Source organism: Vidua chalybeata, chromosome 5 (genome assembly GCF_026979565.1).
Source record: "Vidua chalybeata isolate OUT-0048 chromosome 5, bVidCha1 merged haplotype, whole genome shotgun sequence".
Lineage (NCBI taxonomy): Eukaryota > Metazoa > Chordata > Aves > Passeriformes > Viduidae > Vidua > Vidua chalybeata.
In genome coordinates this window covers 31,494,415-31,515,096 of record NC_071534.1, presented here as the reverse complement: position 1 = coordinate 31,515,096, position 20,682 = coordinate 31,494,415, and the positions used below count along the sequence as shown (strand labels likewise).

Genomic DNA, 20,682 nt, shown 5'->3' with positions numbered 1-20,682 from the left:
CACTGCAGTCACATCATCAGGAACCAAAATACCACGTCATGAACATATAGAAATTAGTTATAGGCACTTGCTATTATTTCTACAGTGTTGTGCCATCATAGATGAGATTAAATAATGTCATGGTGGGGAGGGAAAATAGCTTCCTCTAATCTCTCCTGTCAAATTACATCCAGGTTAAGAAAGGAATTAAAGGATCTCCTTTTACATTTCCAGGAAGATAAAGGCAGCCAGATCACCCCACACTGGGGGTGGGGAGGCAAGATGGGATTCTGGTCTAACACCCACATCCTGTGACAATTAATGCAGGGAAATCAGGGGTTACAATCTAGTGTGCCCTGCCAGAATTATGGATGTCCAGAGGAGAAGGCAGAGATGCATTTCCTGCAGAAGGGTCCTTTCTGTTCCGGCTGAGTAGCTCAAGGCTGTGCATACTTGGGGTTCCTAGTATGCACAAGGGTCCCTAATTAGCTGAGATCCCACCTGTGGAGCTTTCCAGCCTGTGGGCACCGCTTGTCAGCACCTGGCAGATATTTCCACAAAACTCTATGTTTGGAAAGTGAAGCCAAATCTATTTGAAAAACTAGAATCCCCAACACATGGTCTAATCTATTAAAACATCTTCCCCTTCACAGAAAATGAAGATTACGAAACCCAAACTTTTCCTGATGTTTAGGGGTTTTTCCCTCCAAGTATCCCAGAACAGTTATTCAAATACTGGAGAAGCACCATTTGGACTTCCTTTGTCCACATTTTTTTTTTAAAAACAGGCTCCTGTAAACAGCACTGTAAAAAGAAATCTAGGTCATTATATTTTGAGGACATAATTGCAAATCCTGGCCTTAATTATCACAGATCACTTCACTTCTGGCAAGGATATGACCACCCATACCTTCAAGCACATTTGCTCGTTTCTGCAAAACTTACCTGAAAATTTTGCTAATATCAATCAGAACTGAGGGCAGTAAAAAAAGGCCACCACTCAACTGCACCTCAAGGCACATGGTCTGTGTAGGATTTTCCACCTCTCTTTTTACATTATTACATAAAATCTAATCACACGGAGTAGTTGCTTCAATATGCTCAACATTCAGCACTGAAATTTTCATTAGTTAAAATTCATTCTCATCAATAAAAACACAGATGTCTTCTTCTGTACCAAACTGTTTTATCCATCTTCACCATACACTTTGCAGGCACTTAACAGTACACTTCTAAACTCTGGGCTTCTGTGAGATGCAGATGCAACGTTGAAGTAAATGCTGTCATTTGATTATCAGCAGGATTACAATGAGCTTGATTCAAGGGGTGGTGTCAGTGGGGCTGAGATCTTTGACATGAGAGCAGCTCTTTGTAATTCCTGTAAATGAATTCACCAGCATCTACTCTGTCACTGTTAATGAAGAATCATTTGCTCCCTTAGGTTTCCAAATAGGAAATTTTACTACATTTCATGAAATATCTTTAAAAATTGTAGTTGTGATGCAACAGGTTTGCCAGGTTGCAAAAAATCTCTACCACTGTCACTCCCTTTGCAAATGGCATTGGAGAAGGTAATGGAGGCAGGTTTCCTTCCGTACCTGTTCAGGTGGACAGGCTGCCCCAGGAGACTGGTGCAGAAGGTGTCAAGTGAGGCACGAAAGCTCAGTGATTTCCCTTTTCCTGGCCTTTTCTGCACGTGCTCTGTTTTTCTGGAGGTGTCCAGCAATGAGGCAAGACTCAATCATTCACACACTGATATATTTATACAAATGAGATGTACCTATCTGGTCTGCTTCCACCAGCTGCTTTTGGTAAAGCTGGATCAGAAAGAAGATTGTCTTAGAGAGAGAAATTATATGAAGAAAAATTAATCCTCTTTCCCTTTATTTGTTTACAAAGTATGGTCGCACAAAAAAGCCCTCTCTCCATTTTTCATGTGTTCATACATGCTCTCATTCTTCTTTCCCCATCTAAAATAATAATTGACTCAACAGCTTGTGGGTATAAAACATTAGACTAACATCCATCAGATGTTATCAAAAAAGCTACCGATCAGTCCAGATTATCTCTGTGAGTATTCAAATTAGCATCAGAGTGATAAATGTTGTTAGTCTGAAATGGCTGGTCCTGCCAAGCATGAATGGCTAAAAGGTCTCCACCTAAATTGCCTCTGTGCCTTGTAGCACATCAGCAACAGTCAGGCTGTCATCCACTCCCTAGGAGACAAAGTTTAATAAAATTTGAAGAGGAAAGGAATGGACTTCAGAAGAGAGTTTCCTTTTCCATCAAAATGCAAATATTTTTAATCTTTATAATAAAGAACATTATAATGAAAAAAAGCTGTGCACATCCTAATATTTTATTAGGGGCAAAAGTATTTCAGCAAAATGGCCTCATCACAAAGACAGGGATAGAGGAGAATTTAATTACAATACTTACTGAAAATGTGTTAGCTTTACAATTCTCTCTCCTTCTGTCACAGTTCCCCATTAGGCATAACAAAACAGCTCACAGACCAGGTACTCTGATTAGAACAGCAGCTTATGAATATAATATAAGCTGTTGAACATACTGCAAGCAGCAAAGCTTTCAAAAAAAATCTCTCTTTGTCTGCAAGTCAAATTACCTCTTCCCATAATTGCACTGATACACTGAGTCCTGGGCTGCTGAATATAGTATGTGGCACGTAGGGCTTTGCTAGTTTTCTTTGTGTTGGATATTTCCACACACAGGCCCCTCACTCTTACCTACCACTGCTGTGGTGCATCACATTCTGACAGCTACTTGCAGTTTGCAGTGTATGACTGATCCTTCAAGTCACTGATTAATATTTCTCCTCTCAGAGACCTTTCAAAATGGCTGATTAGCATTTTTAGAGAAATTTTGGGAAACACTCCATTGCCTGGTTATTTGACGGCAATTTTTTCCCCTCCACAAGCACAAGTCCCTTCTACAAATTCTAAAAATGAAAGAATTAAAAAAATGGGAAAATAGTTTCCAATCTAGCAGGTCAGTATGTCACATTCATTTGATTTTAAGTAACATTGATAATCTAGTAGAAACAACAGCAAATGTAAGAGACATAGAAATTAAGGTGGTAGTTGTGGGATGATTTGAACCAAATTTGGAGAAAGTGCAATGCAATAAAAATTATCACATTAAAAAGAATTTGCTTCATGTATTGTTTTACACCTCTAGTAAATTAAAAAAAAAAAAACAACCAAAAAAACCCCACAAAACCCTGCTTTTCTTTACCACTTTGAATTAAAAAACCTTAGCTTCTTATCTTGAATATTAATTTCATTCAAAGGGTTGCTGTGCTTTAACCAAAGATGATAAAAAGTGTTAAGCCACATTATGTTTTATGAAGTCAGAGACAAAAGCTCATTAAAGATTAAATTCTCCTGGCAATCCATCATGCTGCCTTGAAGGTAATTTTGAATTGAGGTATTAGGCTTTGGGAATACATATTTCTACCCAATTCACACACTGTCATTCTTCAGCTCCCATTAGAAGAGGTTACCAACATGTTCCCCCGATTACACAAGGAACCAGCTGCCTTGACACATCTTGAAACACCTCTCAATCATACTGGGAATGGAATTGTTTTAGAATCCATGACCTGGGGAGCATCAGTGCTTCAGCTCTTTCACTGCAAAACAGGATTGACAGCACCTAAATAGATAAAAGAGAAAGCTGGGGAAAGATAAGATCAGAAACTCAGCCAGAAAAAAGGTAAAAAAAAAAAAAAAAAAAAGAAGTAGAATGTGTAATTTACCTGAGTTCAGAAGGAATGAAAAGCAGAACTGGGAATTGAAAGCAGATCTTTTGATCCTCATTTTGAAAATATCTGTATCCAGCACTACCTTTCCCAAACGAGAATTGATAGAAAAGCAGCTGTTTGATTTAGTCTTCCTTCTAAGGAATATCCCACTGTAAACAAGATGATAAAGCGAGGCAGGGTCTAATCAGGACTGAGACAAGGTCTGGCAGGTCTATTAGTCTTGATGTTCCAAGAGATTTTCAAGGACTCAAGGGAGGCATTTTCTCCCCAGTCCAAGAGTCTGTCTTAAAATTAGCTTTGCCCAGCAGTTGTGGTTATTGGATAAAATGAGTCCCTATGGGAGCTGTAAGAAGTGTTCAAGCAGGTGGCAGGGAAAAATTTAGCTTTATACATAGCTGGGCTTCAAAATCCATGCTAATCTTCACCCTTATCACTCTTCCCCAAAAATTAAGGAAAAAAAAAAGTTGATGATAACTCAAGGTTAGGTTAAAAAACAACCACCCAAAACTGTGGAGAGGATGTCCACAATCAGTTTAAGGCAATCTGATTTTTTATGAGATTAGAGCCATCCAACATAACAGCAAAGAGCCTCATGACAACAGAAGTCCTTATCTCCATTTATGCTCCAGCAAAATTGCAAAACCAGTAATGTTCTGACCGTACTATAACAAAACTACATCTGCCAATCCTTACCCAGCTGTGTCTGGAATAAGCCAAGGTACAGCCTGTCTCTGTGGGCACTGAAACCACTGTGTAACTCAGTGCCCTTCCCAGCTGTAAGCATCCACTGCAGCTCCTGCAAACAGCCTGTGCAGTCACACTGCTCTGGGGTCCAGACACCATTTCAAATCCTCCTGTCCTTCCACCAGAGCCTGTTTTTCCCAGGAGGACTATACAGTCAGATCCTATTCTCAGGACATCCTCTTCTTTTTATTTTAATCACATAAAACATGTTGCTGAGTTTTTTCCACAGCATATTAAGAAAAATTTTCAAGTGTGCCTCTAGTTGTTTCTCTTTCCCACATCACTATCTTTGATCATTGCCAGACTAAACATGCCTCCTAATCTGCAAGCTAAGGAGCTTCAGCAAGCTAAGGGCTACTGGTTCTCTGCAGATTTAGATCCAAAAGATCTGAATTCTGTTACTGAGCTTCAAATTAATCACAGCAGGACAGAAGGACTTTGCCATGGAAATGCAGATAACAATGAGCACAGAGATCCACTGACAAGAAGATATTTTGTGGTAATAGATTAATGGGCTCAGGTATTTACAGAAGAGAGACAGGGTGCCCAACTTCAAGAGACACTTTCTTCCTTTGAAAAAATCTCAGATCTACTTCTAAATACAACTACTGACAGCAGCACTAGCCTGCTGCCTTGGTACTGCACCATGTTTGACATTTACTTTTCCATTGCTAAATGGGGATGAATGGGTATAGAGCAGCAGTGGTGGCTGGCTCTATAACACGGTCAGTCTGGAAAAATAAAAAATGCAAAGGGTAACCAAGAGTAAAGGGGAAAAAAAAGAATATTTAAAAGTGCTTTTGAGATGAGGCAGATGGAAGCATCCCCAGAGAAGCAGAGGGGAAAGCAGCACAGTTAAAACTGAAGCAGAGACAAGATTGCACTGCAGCCACAGTTTCATTTTATGATCACATGAGGAAATGCAAACTGCTATCAAGGAAAATGAATTTGATTTTTTGTGAAGAGATAGTAGGAACTAGGACAAACCAGGTAGATAACAAAAACACTGGGCCCCTACAGACTTCAGCCCAGTGGAAGAGAGCTTCTATGAGACTTGACTTGGTACCCTGGGCTGGAGATCAGAAATAGGTCCTGATCCCAGCTCAAATGTCCCTTGAGGGATGACACACATCAAACCTCAGCTCTTTGTTTCATTTTGGTTATTTTCAGGCAAACTCTTCGGGGGCCAGTGGTATTTGTCACTCCACAGGCAGCACACCTCCAGTACAGAGCCAGAACATAACGACGTCATTGTCACATAGAAGCGATGAAATCCAAAGACAATAGGACATTAAAAATGTAGCAGATGGCTTCGTGACTAGAAGAAAATCTTAGAAACACTTACTGAAGTGCAAGAAGAGCTGCTGCAGAAGAGGCATGGGAGAAAGCAACAAAGGCTGTAGGTGTTATCATAGCACATCCTGTCTCCACAGTGAGCTGTAGCACATGAACGGGACAGGGCAGAAGACAGAAGGGAGTGGGATGACTGTCAACACCAGCAGATACAGTCTGCATAACATGTAGCCTGATGTACTTGAATATTCACCTCTCCCTGTCAGGGGAAATGGCAGACATGCTCTCAGAAGAAATTCTCATAAGCCTTCTTGACCTAGGTAAGTATTTCATGCAAACTTCCCATGCTGTTGTATGGTGGGTGCAAAATGCTTATACTATTTCCTCTTTTCCAGACACATAGGCATAGTCCTGAAATTTCCTTTGTTGACAGGTGTTGCCCAACTTCTCATAATTAAAAAAAAAAAAAAAAAAAAAAGTCAATTATTTTCCATCTACTGATCTTCTTACAAAAGAAAATGAAATGGCATGAGCAAACAAAGTAGAACAAATGCACTGTAGAACATATGTATTAGTAATCTTCAGTTAGATAGGGGAAAAAAGGCACGTAGATTACATATTCTATGTATTTATGCTGTAAGCTGCAGCACTGTACAGAGCAATCCAAGCACACTTTAAAGGAGTTGGGTCTTGCAAACCTCCACAAAAGATGGGATAATTCCCCTGCCAGCAGGAGAAGTGGAACCAGTTTGCTTTGAAATGCCCCTCCCTTCATTCAGGCCATGAGGGGATAAACTGCCTTAGCTGCCAGTGGCCTGAGTTGACACCAGGTTAAACTCAGTGGTGGCAGGATCTTTTCCTTTTGCTTCTGGTGTGAACAATTATAGATAAGCAGTTGTGTGAGGGGTGAGATAATCCACTGAGTTGGAGAGGGTGAGAGGTCAAAAATCCCCATCAGAGTTGAGGAGGAGTTTCCTTGCTGCTCACAAGGAGCGGGGAAAATTTTCTCCCAGCTCAGCATCAGCGAGAACCTCCTAACCCAGCTCTTCATGAAAGTTTGTCATCTCTGGGTTCCATTACATAGGACAAACACACTCAAGGTATTTTCAAAAACAAGAGGTCGCTGACGGTATTTCTGGAGCATTAATGTTAAATAAAATAGAGTCTTTAAGCCAAGGACTAGATCTTTTTCCTCTCAGGACTGTGCAAAGGTCCTGTGGGAGTGGAGACTTTGTGCTCCCTCTCATCTCCAAGGGGCTGGGTGGTTACCAAGATTTGGCCTGTCTTTGTCACAGTGACAACAGCCCAGAGAAGGCACCCAGCCCACATGGGGCACGTGCAGGTCAGACCATGCTTCACCCACACACTCAAACAAAACCTGCTTTGGGGTTAATTACTGAGGGTTTCATGTTTCTTACAGAAAATCTGTGAAATTGCTTTCCCAGTAGCTTTAAAATCTCTGTGTTCCTTAGAAAGGCTCAAGGCATAATCATACATCCTTGTTATACTTTAACCAGGGCAACCACATAAGAATAATGTCCTCTTTAAATTCAACAATGGCCATAACCTGCAGATACAGCTCAGGAAAAAAAAAACAAGTACTGCTGAAACCATCGTTAAGAATACCCTATTAGCTAATGTTGTAAAATAGTGGCATTGCATTTAGGCTGTCCTATTAAGGATGAAAAAATACAGAAGTCAGATAAAAATGTAATGAAAGTCATAGATTTAGAAAGCTTAGCTGTACAGAAAGTCCTAATAGCTCTAGTCCCTATATCATCTTCTGAAGGAAGAAAAATTGACACATAGTGACACTGCATTCAGAAAAAGAGCTAAACAGCCCTAACAGACAAGAATTTATGTCACTGATTAGAGAAAAAATACAGACAGGTTCAGGCTTTCAAGGAAGTTGAGTAAAACATCCTTTTGTGGGGACCAGGTGATCTCCTGTGCTGGTGAATTTGGAAAGGCTGATTGATCCACCACTACCAAGCTGAAAACCAGAGGTCTTGACAAACATTTGAATGTCTTCTACCTTTCCTAGTTATTATAATTTTAAAGTTAATGTCTTTAGCTCAGAGAAGCCAAGAGCTGTCTTTTTTTTTTTTTCTCATCTTCCCCCTCTCCCTCCACCTTTTTAAAATTTTTTTTCTAACTAGATGCAACTAGTTTTAATACCATGAACAGATGTTTACTCCTTCAGGGGGAGGTTCCTGTCTTAAATAAGGTATTCAAATGCTGAAATTTTAATTTACACAGAGTACCAGTCTGTGGGGTCCTCCCATATGTAAGAGATCTGGTGGATTGCATTTTAGGTTATTAAATCTGCCTGACTGTTGAACAAGACGGTTTGGTTTAAAAATTAGCACACAACCTTCAGCATCTCAGCATCTTGCACATTTCAATGTCTTTTTTTTTTTTTTTTCTCTCCCCAAATTAATTTCCTTTCCATACTGAGCATATGGGAATTCCCCCTCATCACTCCCATAATTCTAAGGAATTCTTACAGTTTTAGAGTACAATGGCATGTAAAAATCACAGCTTCAATCAGGGCCTCAGTGCAGCAATCACAGCAATCCACAAAGTTAAAAATATTCCTTGTTATAGTCTAAATATGGGAAAGCAGAAAAGCATAAATAAATCATTTAATTTTGTAGCCAGGAAAGCAAAGCTCCAGGACATTCAGAACCAGCCCCCTGGAGCAAGTTAACATTTTCAAGAGTCTTCAAACAAGACTCAGTGCTACGTAACAAAACATCCAAAAACTGCAGTTCAATCTTCAGACATTTCTGCCCCACCTGAACCAAAGCTACTTGGAGAGTCCCTGAGCTGAGCACCACATTATTCACTTCTTCTCTTCCTCTGACCTGTCCAGTAGAGCAACCTCAGAGTGGTTTCCCCAGTATTTGTCACAAAGCTGCTATCATCGCAAAGAGGAATAGATCCCACCTTCTGCTATGGCCCCCAGTGGCCCATAATAAATTAGGAGAAGAAATAATAACATAAAACTAATATTACCTTAAATATTTTTCCTTCTGCTTTTCCTTTCTCATTTTCAACAAGTCAACTCATCCAGGCTTTCCTATCGGTGCTTTGATCTTCAAACCAGTATAACATCTATGCTTATTTCCATTTCTATCCCTATTTAACCAAGCAGAGAGAGATACTTGACATTGTTTTGCTTAAGTCCTGTAGGTCTCAGTATCTTTGGAAGGTGTTAGATGGTCAATAGGAGCTTAATATTTTTTGCTGTTAATCACATGGAGTTGGTAAAAGATGATGACTGGTAAATAAACACATGACAAAAATTCCTCCTCTTTTTATCACTAGTAGTGATGATGCCAGGCTCACCTTATTAAAAGACTTTCCCTGATTAACAAGTTTATTTAATGCAGAGCATTGGAGAATGAACTTCTGGACTGCTTTAGGAATGTGACAAGAACAATAATGCTCTTTAGTACAGACAGGGTCAGGGGACAGACACGACATTGCTTTGCTATTTAAAACTTTGGCAAACTGTTTTACTGAGAAATCATTGTGATTCCATGATATCACACATTCTTTGAAGAATGATTTTATGAATTTTCAGAGGTTATTTCATTATTTATTTGGCCATGCCCTCTAGCAAAACCCAATACTAACTTGGCTAATAACACATCTCAGAATACATTAATTTAGACATGCTTGAGAGAGAAAGTTCAACAGCTATATTCTCTAAGTATATTATTTACTCTTGGCTAACTCTGTCACAGGTCTGCAAAGGAAAATCCAGCTTTCCTTCCTGCATTTCTTCTCCAAAGTGCAGTGTTCACATGTGGAGCTGAGACAATGTGAAAATGCTGGGAGTCTTCCCAGAATCATCAAGGCTGTTGCTACCAGGTAATGATATAAATAATTTTGTAGTTCTACAATCTTTGTGCCAAGAACAGTTTTTTTCTCCTTTACCCTTAAACAAGGTTTACTTCAAAATGTTCTTTTTATGGCAGCTGGATACCTCAAAATTTTCAGTTGGGCCACAAACACCTATTACTGCTCTATCAGTGCAAAGAGCTCTTTTCCTTCTTGACACCTGCTACTCTTCCGTCCCCAGACAGAAAAATGCTCCCAGCTTTGTGTCACAGGCAATTCCACTAATGCACTCTTACTTTCTCTGGCTATACTACTACAGGAAATCCTAAATAACAACAGAATCAACAAATGAAGCCCAACTAGCATATTTTCTTTCAAAACCTCTTCTTGCCTCCCCACTCTTGTTCTCTCTAGGACAACATCACAGGAACACACCCACATTGCCTTCTCCCTTGCACCTGAGTACCAACATTTAAGACCTCTTTGCATCCTAGGGGTTCCTCCCCAGCAAGGAAGTTGCACAACATTGCTCAGTGTTATTTGATTTTGAGCAGCCATTGACACCACTGAACAATTTTGCCAATGAACTGTAATGGCTTTGGAAAGGAATGTACATCTTTTCTCAAGTGCAAACCATTCCTTAGAGATAAATAGTTTTGTGAACCATGAAAATCACTGGGTCAGGTAATTTGTGCTGATCAGACACACAATCAGTTGATTAGCTTCAATTAGTCTGGAGTTTGAGTTCTTAATTCTGTGCACTTGAGCCACCTGCTCTCAGGGACCTTTCAACATTTCCCATAAGAAAGTTCCTCAAAAGAAATATCTCAGGTGATATCACTGAATTTTGTGTAAATATCTTCCTGCAGGAATTACAATCTGTATCACTTGTTACAAATACAGGAGAAAGAGGAAAATGAGAAAAGCCATGTCTGAGAGTCCTTGGACACAGGAAACTTTTTTGGAGGAACTGCAGTGCAGTGAAACCTGCAGCAGCAGTTGATGTTCCTGTGTGCACTGAGTAGAAAATGTCCAACAAAATACTCTTTTAATCAGTAATGTTTCATCTCTTGCCCTTGACTGGTTATTAAAAAACAAAACATTGTATTTTAAAAATTACCCAGATATTTCTTTGCCATTATTTGCATTCAGAAACAAGCAGTGGTTTAGGTTTGACTGGACTTTCCTTATCATTGCCTCTCTCTCCAGTGAAAACAATACCTGATTCCTGGAGGCAAAGTTTCAGAGCTACAGCAGAGAAGTAAAAGTGTAAAAAGGCAGAGAAGCAGTAGAAGGTTGACATTCTTTACCCTCTTCTTCCAGTACTTGAAATTAAGTGTCATTAATTCAAACTATGCATGAATCTGCAGTTTACTGTCTTCCAGTTTGTCACCCAGTATGGCAGAACTGGACCCTTTAACTTATCACTCACTCCCAGAAAATTTAAAAGGTAGCTTGAAATCCCTACAAGAAAAAACATAAAAAGACGAGTGGGAAAAAGTAGATATTCTACTTTCAACATCACCCCTGTTTTAAGGGGAGACAGCCCAAAGCTCCTTCTGTTTAAAACCAATGAAAGTAGTTTTTTAAAGTTCTATGGGGATATGGCTGGACATATCATTTTCAGGGGCAGAAGAGCAGGTGCATGGTGCTGTGTAATAGTCATGGGTATTAAGGGAATCTAGAGGCACAAAGACTGTACTCACACCAAATATAAATGTTTAGGTACCAATAAAAATCATTCATTTATATAATTTTGCTTTGGGTCCTGTTAAATTCAGTTTGGCAGTGGCTGAGATCTGCATGTCACAGGTGTGAGATGCCGCTAATTTCCTGCCTGGGTACAACTTGCTTCACATCTCTGACTACATTCCCCAAAACAGTTCTCAGTCATTTCCTTTTTTACCTGGAATAATTAGGACTGCTCTGATGCTCACAGCAAGCCTCCATGGAGCTCCCTATTTTCAGCTGTGCTTACATACAGATGAGGATAAAAATAATTCAGGAGGGCAGGGTGATGAAGTGTTTCCTGAAAGAGATTCCAGCAATTTACTTTGTTTTCACTGAAATGACCCCATGGACAAGTTTACCACACAGCTCTGACACACAGTCACAGTCTTTTTATGACTAAGTGCCTTAGTCATAAAAACACACATGCACCAAAAAGCCTCCTACATGTGAGAACCACCAGCTGTTAAGAGACCCTTGATATCAAACACATCTGAAAACAGAGCAGCTCAGGGACAAAAAAAAAAAGTCTTTTAGCATCACTGAGAGCCCTGTCTCACTGCTCAAGCAAGCAAGCAAGCACATGCCAGAGAACTGTCATGGAGCTGGCACCATGTTATTCCCCTCACAGGGACTCCTCTGTGCTTGGAGATGTGGCAGTGCTGCTGCCATATAACATGTTAAGTTGTGCCAGGTCTAATATGGGTTATGCACTACCTGTCCCTTGCAACAAGTATTGTCCTAAGTCATGCATAAACCATGCCATAATTTTGAATATTGTAATATATTAATGCATTATCCAAAACACATCTTCTCAAAACACTGACTCCTCACAGTAAACGACGGGCACACACAGAAAAAGTCATGTTTATGACACCTTCAGGACCTTGAAATAGCTGTGATATTTGCACAGAAAAGAAACAAATACATACACAGTTTTAAAAGGGTCTGTGATTTGATCCAAAAGGAAATTATATACTCTGAGAAAAATGCTCTCTAGGAGCTGCCAAGGGCTTGTGTATGAAATAGTGATGAAGCCCAGTTCTTTCTTTCAATGCCCCATCAGGCTGCACAGCAGTGCAGTGGCAGGAGCTCTTTAGTCCCACAGTGCCAGGCATGGGTGTGTGCAGTGGCTTGTGCCAGTGGAAGGCAGAGGAACACCTGACACCTAACACTCCCATTCATGCTCCTGACTGGGAGGAAAAAGCATCCATCTCCCCTCCAACACCATATATATCCTCCAGACACAAACCAAGCCCTGGAGGGGGCAGAAACACTCTTTGGATCCCCCTCACCTTCAGTTCTCCAAGTCCTGAAACAAAGCCTTGAAAGAAGCAGACAGTTCCTAATGCTACAACTGTATAAAATTTAATATTATGGTTCATGAAATGCTTTCAGGTGTCTGAGGGCATCATCCTCCCAATGCTGAGGTACCACCACCAACCCAGACATCCTCCTGCCTATTTGACCTTCCACTAGGAAGAAAAGTAGGAAAGGGATGTAGAAATACAACTGTTTTCTGACTTCCTGCCAGCGAAATGCACGAGGGTGTTTCAAATTTTTTTTTTTGAAAATATTTCTATAGAAATGTTGTGGGAGGACTTCAAGGGAGACGAGTGATACCCTTGATTTCATTTCAGGAAAACCATATGCTAAATTGTAGGAATTAATTTTCCCAGCTAATATTTTGACATTTCTACAATATGGTAAAAATTAATAATAACTGTATTTGGCTTATTTATCCTGCGTGGTGTCTGAATGTATAGTGGTGGGGGGAGTGCAGCTATATTCATTAGTGCAGATTTACATGAGATTAAAGCATTAGTCATGTAGAAGCCATGAGACACAGTTTAGAGTATTCTTACACTTCTGAGGAGGAACCACAGGTGCAACCCCTGGCAGCATCCAGAGCTCAACAGAGGGAGCAAATCCTTAATGGGAAGAGCTGCTCCAAACCCATGGGCATTTCACTCTCTTGTGCAGAATATCACCATCCCTTCACCAAAGGGAGAATATTTTGGTCAAAATCAAATCCCTCCCTATGACAAGTTAGAGGTTTTTTTTTCATGTGTATGTGCATCCATAAATCTCCAGCTCTGACCAGGCAGGATGGTGCAAAAGTTCTAGGCCAGGGTTCAGGCTGGTGCTCTCACTGGTCTTTCACACAGGATTGTTTCAAATTATAGCCCTGTTTTACCCTCCTTGATTTATTAATTCTGCAGGTATCTGCTCTGCTAAGAGTACACTCAGCCTTACTCAAATACATAGCACCGGATTCCAGTGGTGTAAGTAGAAATAAGATCACAGATTAGAAGTAAAAAAATCCTAACATGACAAAAACAACTGCCAAAACTCCTTTCATAAACACTCGTCCTGTTCCTTCGAAAGCTGATGGAAACGCTGACATATATAGCAAAGCTAATTCAAACATTACAGAAAAACATTATCTCAGTAATTTACCCTAATTTCAAAGAAGCTGCATGGTTTCTCCAGAAGGCTGCTGAAGTGGCAAGTTTTGGACTTCACATCCTACAAGTCTGACTGGCACCAGGTGCTATTGTTTCCCTCTCAGGAATCTGCATATTAAAAAATTATCACTTTCTCTTAGGAAGCCCTCGGTTCTGGCTGCCCAGGTTCACTCTGGATTTTTCTTTATTGGACACATTTTAAAAGTTATTTAAAAAACACCAATGTACAGAACTGAGGCCCATCCTAACATCATCCAAAATAGCAACCCTGTCTCTGACCACCACAACCTGTTTTCTCTCTAGTTGGCCCAATACTCCAGATTTTGGGTATCAGCACTGCTGGCTAAAGGTTGTGATCTGATGCCCACTCAATTTGTTTTTAGAGACTGTACAACTTATAAAACTAAATCTACCCTATAGCCACTGATAATTAGGCTGCAACTAAAACTCGTAAATATATCATGTAACTCATTTTCTTCAGTTGGTTTGGTCCCTCAGGGCACAAAGAAACAAGCAGCAGTAACAAAAATGAGTTTCCATTATTGACACAAGAAGCACAGCTCTGACAACACAACATCCATTGATGAAGGAAATGTCATGTAACACCATGCAGCCTGTAGGACTTAAAAACACTGACTGAACTTAAAGAAGAAACAGAAATTAAATTCTACAAGTACTGAATTATAGCCAGTTGCAGCTTACTCCAGATTAATAGGCAATATGACAATGCTCACTTCCAGCCTCAGGGAAAACCAAAGGAGAAAAATTTCTCCAGCAGGTGACTGTGATAAGTTAGAAAGGACTCTTTGTTCATCAAGACAGAAAGGAGAAGCCTTGTGTAGATAACAGAAAACCAAAGGAGAAGCCTTGTGTAGATAAGAGAAAACCGCAAGACAGAAACTAGCTAGTATGTTGATTATTTAAGCTGATTGTGTAACTAGAATTTAGGTACATATAACATATAACCTTTTATGGAAAAGATCATTAGAGGGCCGTGGACTTTCACCGAGGAAGAAGAGAGGAGCCTTCCTCAAACGACCACCAGAGAGTAGAAGAAGACCCCCTAGCGACAGAGGGCGCAAGCGCAGAGTACTCCCAGAGATACCGCAGACACGGAAGAGAGTATAAAAAGACTGTGGGGAAGGGGGAAACGGTGTGAGCCATTGGTGGAGCGCTGACTCCCCGGCTGCACCCAGTGCTGTTTGCTTGCCATTGCTTGCTGTAATCAATAAATTTCTGATTGACTCTCAAAAGGCTGAACAAATTATTCGCCTCAATTTATAACAGTCTGGTGCCGTGACTCGGATAAGGGCTATCCTTAGGCTATCCTTAGTTGGAAGCTCCTCACGGGGAGGCACCCTCGCTGCCTTGGCAGTGAGTCCCGCTCAGGAGTCTTCCCTCTGGAACCCTTACCAACGAACCCAAATCCGGTGGCAAGCAAAGAATAGCTGGCAACCCCTTAATCTTTGTGCATGAAGTCCCGGGCGAAGACACAGGATTGTGTAAGTACCTTTCAGCGGTCCTTCGGGGTTACTGAGGTTGCTCCGTTTAAAGGGAACGGGGGCCGCTCGGTTGGGGTTGGGATCCCGGAGTGTGATGAGTGAGACGTCTCTGTGAGACGACGTGAGTGTGGACCTCATAGTAGTGCGTTTCCCACACCCGGCGACGGGCTGGGCCACGAATTGAGGGAAGCGTGGAGGTGTATGTAAGAAGGCACTCCGGAAGATGGGACAGAGGAAAAGCAAGCCCTATGGTCCCATGGGTGGGGGAACCCCTGTAAAGCTTCCCCAAATTCCTCCAGATAGCCCATTAGGACTAATGATTAAAAATTGGGATGCCTTCCCCTCCAGGAAAGGAAAGGACAAGGTGAAAATGGTGCACTACTGCATAGAGGTTTGGGGAGGGAAACAAATAAGAGGGGACCATTTGTACTGGCCAGTGTTTGGCTCATTTGAGGATTAGATATGTCAGGCTTTAAATATTTATGTGAATTCTAAAGAGCCCTTGAACTTAGAGGAAAGCGAGTACACCTCCCTCTAGATAGTGGGGAAAACTCGCACTAAGTTCTTTGCACTTAGTACTAGGGAGAAGAAGAAAAGATTGAAAGAGGATACAGACCTACCCGATTCCACCACCACCACCCCGCCCCTTCCCCCCCCCCCCCCCCCCCCGCCGTTCTCCTCCCCGGAACCTTTAACCCACCCCTACCTCCACATTCACCGCAACATCCTAAACCCTCTGCCCCGGTACAAGATGACTCAGTACAAGATGACTCAGAGGGGGATGAGTTGAATGTTGAGCTCCAGGGGAATAACCAGCAGGTAACTAGAAGCCAGACTAGGAAAAGGCGGGAGGACCTCCCCAGCTGATAGCCTGGCTCGGTGAGGGAGAAATCGCGATTTCAGTGTGTTGTGTGTTGTGTCCCGATTTCAGTGTGGTGTGTCCCAGTTTCAGTGTGGTGTGTCTGTTACATCCCGACATGCGTGCTTGTGTGTGTGTGTGTGTGTATGTGTGAAGCGCGGTTCGGCGTTACTAAGATACAGAGACGTGGCCCGGCGGTGCCGGAGAGCGCATGCGCGGGGCAGCAGTCCACACTGCTTGATAGAGCGGATAGCGCGCATGTGCGGCACGGGCTGTCCCTGGCGAGGCAGGGGAGCGCGGCGCGAGGATTGCAAAGGTGCTTTAGGCATAGCCTACCTGATAGCGCAGCAGGCGCGTGGGCACAAGCTGCAGTTTGAAGAGCTGCTTTGAACACCACTAGCTGATAGCGCAGCTAGTGAGAGCGTGGTACAAGGTGGGAGTTACAAGCACTGCTTACAAGCATCGCTAGTTGGTAAAGGGCTTGCAAAAGTAGCCAGCGAACCCGGCTGGGCTAAGAGTTAAGTGTTTGTTGTGCGATAGCACTGCCCTTTAGTGTTAAAAGCTGTTATTGGGAGGTCCTTTGCATTACAGGGTTTGCTGTTTAGTTCTTGTTGCAAGTGAGAGGCGATTGCCCACAGTGGCTGCAGAACTCCAAGCCCGGGCCAAGAGAGCCCGGCCTCCCAGACAGGCTCTCCACAGGTGGTTTCAGCTTGAACCAAGTCAGTCTCTTCATCCACCAGGGAACTGAGTAGTCATAGAACGGGAGGACGGAGGGAGAGACAGAGTGTTCTTGGGAGGGATATACCGAAGTTCAACAAGTTGCTATCTAGCCTTTGACAGGGAACAACCGCCAGTTGAATGGGCGCTTAGGAACCCCTTGAGGTGGGGTCTGGAAGGGGTAATCCCCTGCTTCGTGTGTGGATTGACAACCTTTTGCTGGAAACCAGACTGGCACACAGCTTGGGTTCTCCTCCGATGCTTGAAGTGTCAGAGGAGGTGGTATTGTATTTCATATAGACGGAGATCCACGTTTCATGCATGTACCCCTGAATTGCTGAGATACTATAACCCAGGGGTTGAACAAGCAAGGTGTGAAATAGTGAATTTAATCTGTGGGAAAAGCCACCTAGTCCCTGAAACCTGAGTCATGTTTGAAGAAGATTGAGAAAGGATAAAGGAGTGGCACAGCCTTAGCATTAAAAGGAAGAATTAAGGCAATTTCTTTTTCTCCTTTTCTTTCCTCCCCAGTAGTTTGGATTGAACCCTTAGGAGTTCGTAAATTTATGTGGGACGGGGCGGATAAAGGGAGGATGAATGTGTGTGAATGAGAGGCGGGCTGGTTACTCCAGACCTGCTAAGCGAGAACGGTAGTCTCCCATGCTGCATTTCCGTCTTTTTCGCGAGAAAAGCGGCCAGTAAAGAGATGGAGTGATAAAAAGAGTGAGAGAACCCCCCCGGGGAAACCGGGACTGGGTCTCAGGGAAAGAGTGGGACCCCTTGGTGGAGGGGGAAAATAAAAGGTAATTAATTGGGGAAAAAAAAAAAAAAAAAAAAAAGGTAAAAATAGGGTTTTCTTGGCATAATCTATTAGGGAAAAATAAAAGGTAAAATGTGTAAGAGGGGCCCCTAAAAATTCTGCTGGATTGAGGGATAAGAATGCCCAAGAACATCCAGGATTAAACCTGCTGGGTTGATGGATTAATATTCCAAGAGCATCCAGGGTTGATTCAAACCTGCTGGGTTGAGGGATTAACATTCCAAGAGCACCCAGAATTAAGTTTGCTGGGTTGAGATATTAATATTCGAGAGCACCCAGAATTAAGTTTGCTGGGTTGAGATATTAATATTCGAGAGCACCCAGAATTAAATTTGCTGGGTTGAGATATTCATATTCAAGAACACCCAGGACTGAGTAAAAATTTTGCCGGTTTGAGGATAAATCTGAGAGGATCTGGGGTTGGGAACAACATAGCTAGATTGAGGGGTATCCAAGAACACTAGGACTAGCGAGGGACACCTAAAAGTGTAATAGGTGTGTTGAAAAATAAAAGGTACCTTGTTGCTGTGGTTGTTTTGTTGTGTGTGAGAGTAAGTGAAAAATAAAGTTAAGTGAATGTGGACGAATGAAAGTATATGTACACGTCCTGCCCTGTTAGGCAGCCTCACTGTGCTCCCCTGGTGTGACCGACAGACGCAGGTTATGATACGATGGACAAAGGAGACAATAAAACAAAGAAAAGGGAAGGGATTCCCTAAAAACCGTGGTAATTAGCCCCTAAGAACAAAAAAAAACAAAAAAAAAAACAACAAAAAAAAGTTTTCCTTTTATCTGTAGCTTATATTGGAACACTCAGAACTGAAAAAGTTCAATCAAATATTGCTTCCGTTGGTGAAGTACTCCCGAAAGGAGTAGCCATGAGAATCCTGCAGGCTATACATGATAAAACCCATTGGGACACCCAGGCCTTAGTCGATCAGTTTGCCATCAAATACATGTGTATAGGGATCTATAATCTGGCTAAACAGGTAACCCAACACTGCCTGACCTGTCAAAAGGTAAACAAGCAACAACAAAGAGAGAGACCAATGGGTGGGAGAGAGTTAGCACAAAGACCTTTCTCTCATATACAAGTGGACTTTACTGAACTACCCAAAATAGGGAGATACAAGTACTTGTTGGTATTAATAGATCACTTGATACATTATGTAGAAGCATTCCCCACCGCCAGAACAACATCTTATGCGGTGGTTAAGATATTTTTAGAACAAATCATACTTAGATACGGGATAGAGATCCTAGATTCTGATAGGGGCCCTCACTTTACTTCAAAAATAGCAAAAGATGTTCTCGCCGCCCTGGGGACCCGGTGGAAGTATCATACTCCATGGCACCCACAAAGTTCTGGGAGAGTGGAGCGGATGAATGGGAAAATCAAGAAGCAGTTAACTAAATTAATGCTAGAAACAAAGATGTCTTGGTTCAAGCGTTTGCCCTTGGCTCTATTAAATATCCACACTCAACCCTGAACTGATGTGGAGATATCCCCTTTTGAGACGCTATTCGGAATGCCCTATGACATGGAGGCCCCTGTAGATCACCATTGTTTGAAAGATTCTCAGATCAATACCTACATAGTGCAAATTATGAACAGAAGGAGAGAACTGAGGGAAAAGGGGCTGTTGACTCAAAGACCTCCGTTAGACTTAACAATACATAAGATTAAGCCTGGAGATAGAGTACTCATTAAATCGTGGAAAGAAAATTCTTTAACCCTTCGTTAGGAAGGTCCCTTCATTGTTTTCCTCACCACAGAGACAGCAATTCGGACCGCCGAGAAGCGATAGACCCACGTGAGTCGAGTTAAAGGGCTGATCACTACAGCTGACCATTAGAGAGTAACGAGCCAACCCGGAAACCTGAAGGTCACCTTGAAGAAAAACTAACAGACTCAGTGTGGGTAATCCAGATGGACCAAGAAGGGGAACAGAAAGGATACACTTACCCCTTGGCTGATGATTTATAGAGTAGTGTGTAAAGAAATACGTTGTGATTGTTATCCTTTTGTGTGCTTTGTTTGTAAAACTTGCCAAGAATGGTGGTGGGTCCATTGTCGCAAAGGAAAGCCACCTACTGGGATTTGCTCCAGCTGCTACAAGCTAGAGCGAGGATTAACAAGAATCATATTAGAGTTAGGGGAATTGGAGAATAAGTGGGTAAGGTCCAAATCAGAAGAGTGGTGGGAGGTTTACAGAAAAGGGGTTAACCCTGAGAATTTTTGTTTCCACCTGAATGAACCTGCCCCCTTTGTTGCCCATATTGTAAACCAGTGTTGTCAGAAAGAACTGAAAGAAATCCCGTGTGACTAATCCCCAGTCAAGGATAAGAACTGGGAGCAGTATAAGGCTAGAAGGGGAAAAGGGAATGGATGCGCTGGAGAGTACCGCTGCTGCCGAGAAGATGGTAATCCCCATGGCTCGAAGCACCCGAGTTGGCGGGCGAGGCAGAGGGGAAAGAACCAGGCTCTTCCCAATCCCAAGTGGAATAATGCAGAAATACTCCAAATATTACCGACTGGGTATTGATAATCTCCCCAAAAGTACCGACTCAACCACCCCAGGTAGACAAAAAGGGCAACAAGCTAAAAGGGGAATGGTAGGGAATTTATGAGGTAAGTGCAAAACCAGGACTCCATTCTCCTTGGCAAGTTATCGTTAGTGTAATTCTGATTATGTTATTGCCAGGAGGATATTCTCAATTTTCCCATCAACCCTTTAAATGGATATTAACCTGAGTAGATGGGAAGGAAATTCAAACTCGGATATCGTCCGGGTCTCCTAGTTTTACATCGTCATTATGTACATTGGCCCCCATTGAACCATGTTTCTATATGTGCCTAATTTTGGGACTAACCTTTGGCCCGTGTATTTTTAATAGGATCATAGACATAGTAAAGGGGAGATTGGAGGTCACTCACC

General features: G+C 42.0%; 2 long non-coding RNA genes across 4 annotated transcripts; one reads left to right on the top strand and one right to left on the bottom strand.

Moving 5' to 3' along the window:
- Positions 1-1,024: 1,024 nt before the first annotated feature.
- LOC128788727 (uncharacterized) lies at positions 1,025-15,945 on the bottom strand. Of its 2 annotated transcripts, none has more exons than XR_008431180.1 (6): positions 15,356-15,945; positions 11,556-11,678; positions 10,960-11,113; positions 8,819-8,941; positions 3,758-3,912; positions 1,025-3,654 (listed from the first exon to the last, which is right to left on the bottom strand). It is a non-coding gene; the product is annotated as an uncharacterized LOC128788727 (long non-coding RNA). The 2 variants fall into 2 exon arrangements; XR_008431181.1 differs by having other exon boundaries at positions 3,846-3,912.
- A 110-nt stretch (positions 15,946-16,055) lies between these two features.
- Positions 16,056-19,763, top strand: LOC128788728 (uncharacterized). Of its 2 annotated transcripts, none has more exons than XR_008431183.1 (2): positions 16,056-16,522; positions 19,520-19,763. It is a non-coding gene; the product is annotated as an uncharacterized LOC128788728 (long non-coding RNA). The 2 variants fall into 2 exon arrangements; XR_008431182.1 differs by having other exon boundaries at positions 16,056-16,639.
- Positions 19,764-20,682: the final 919 nt, after the last annotated feature.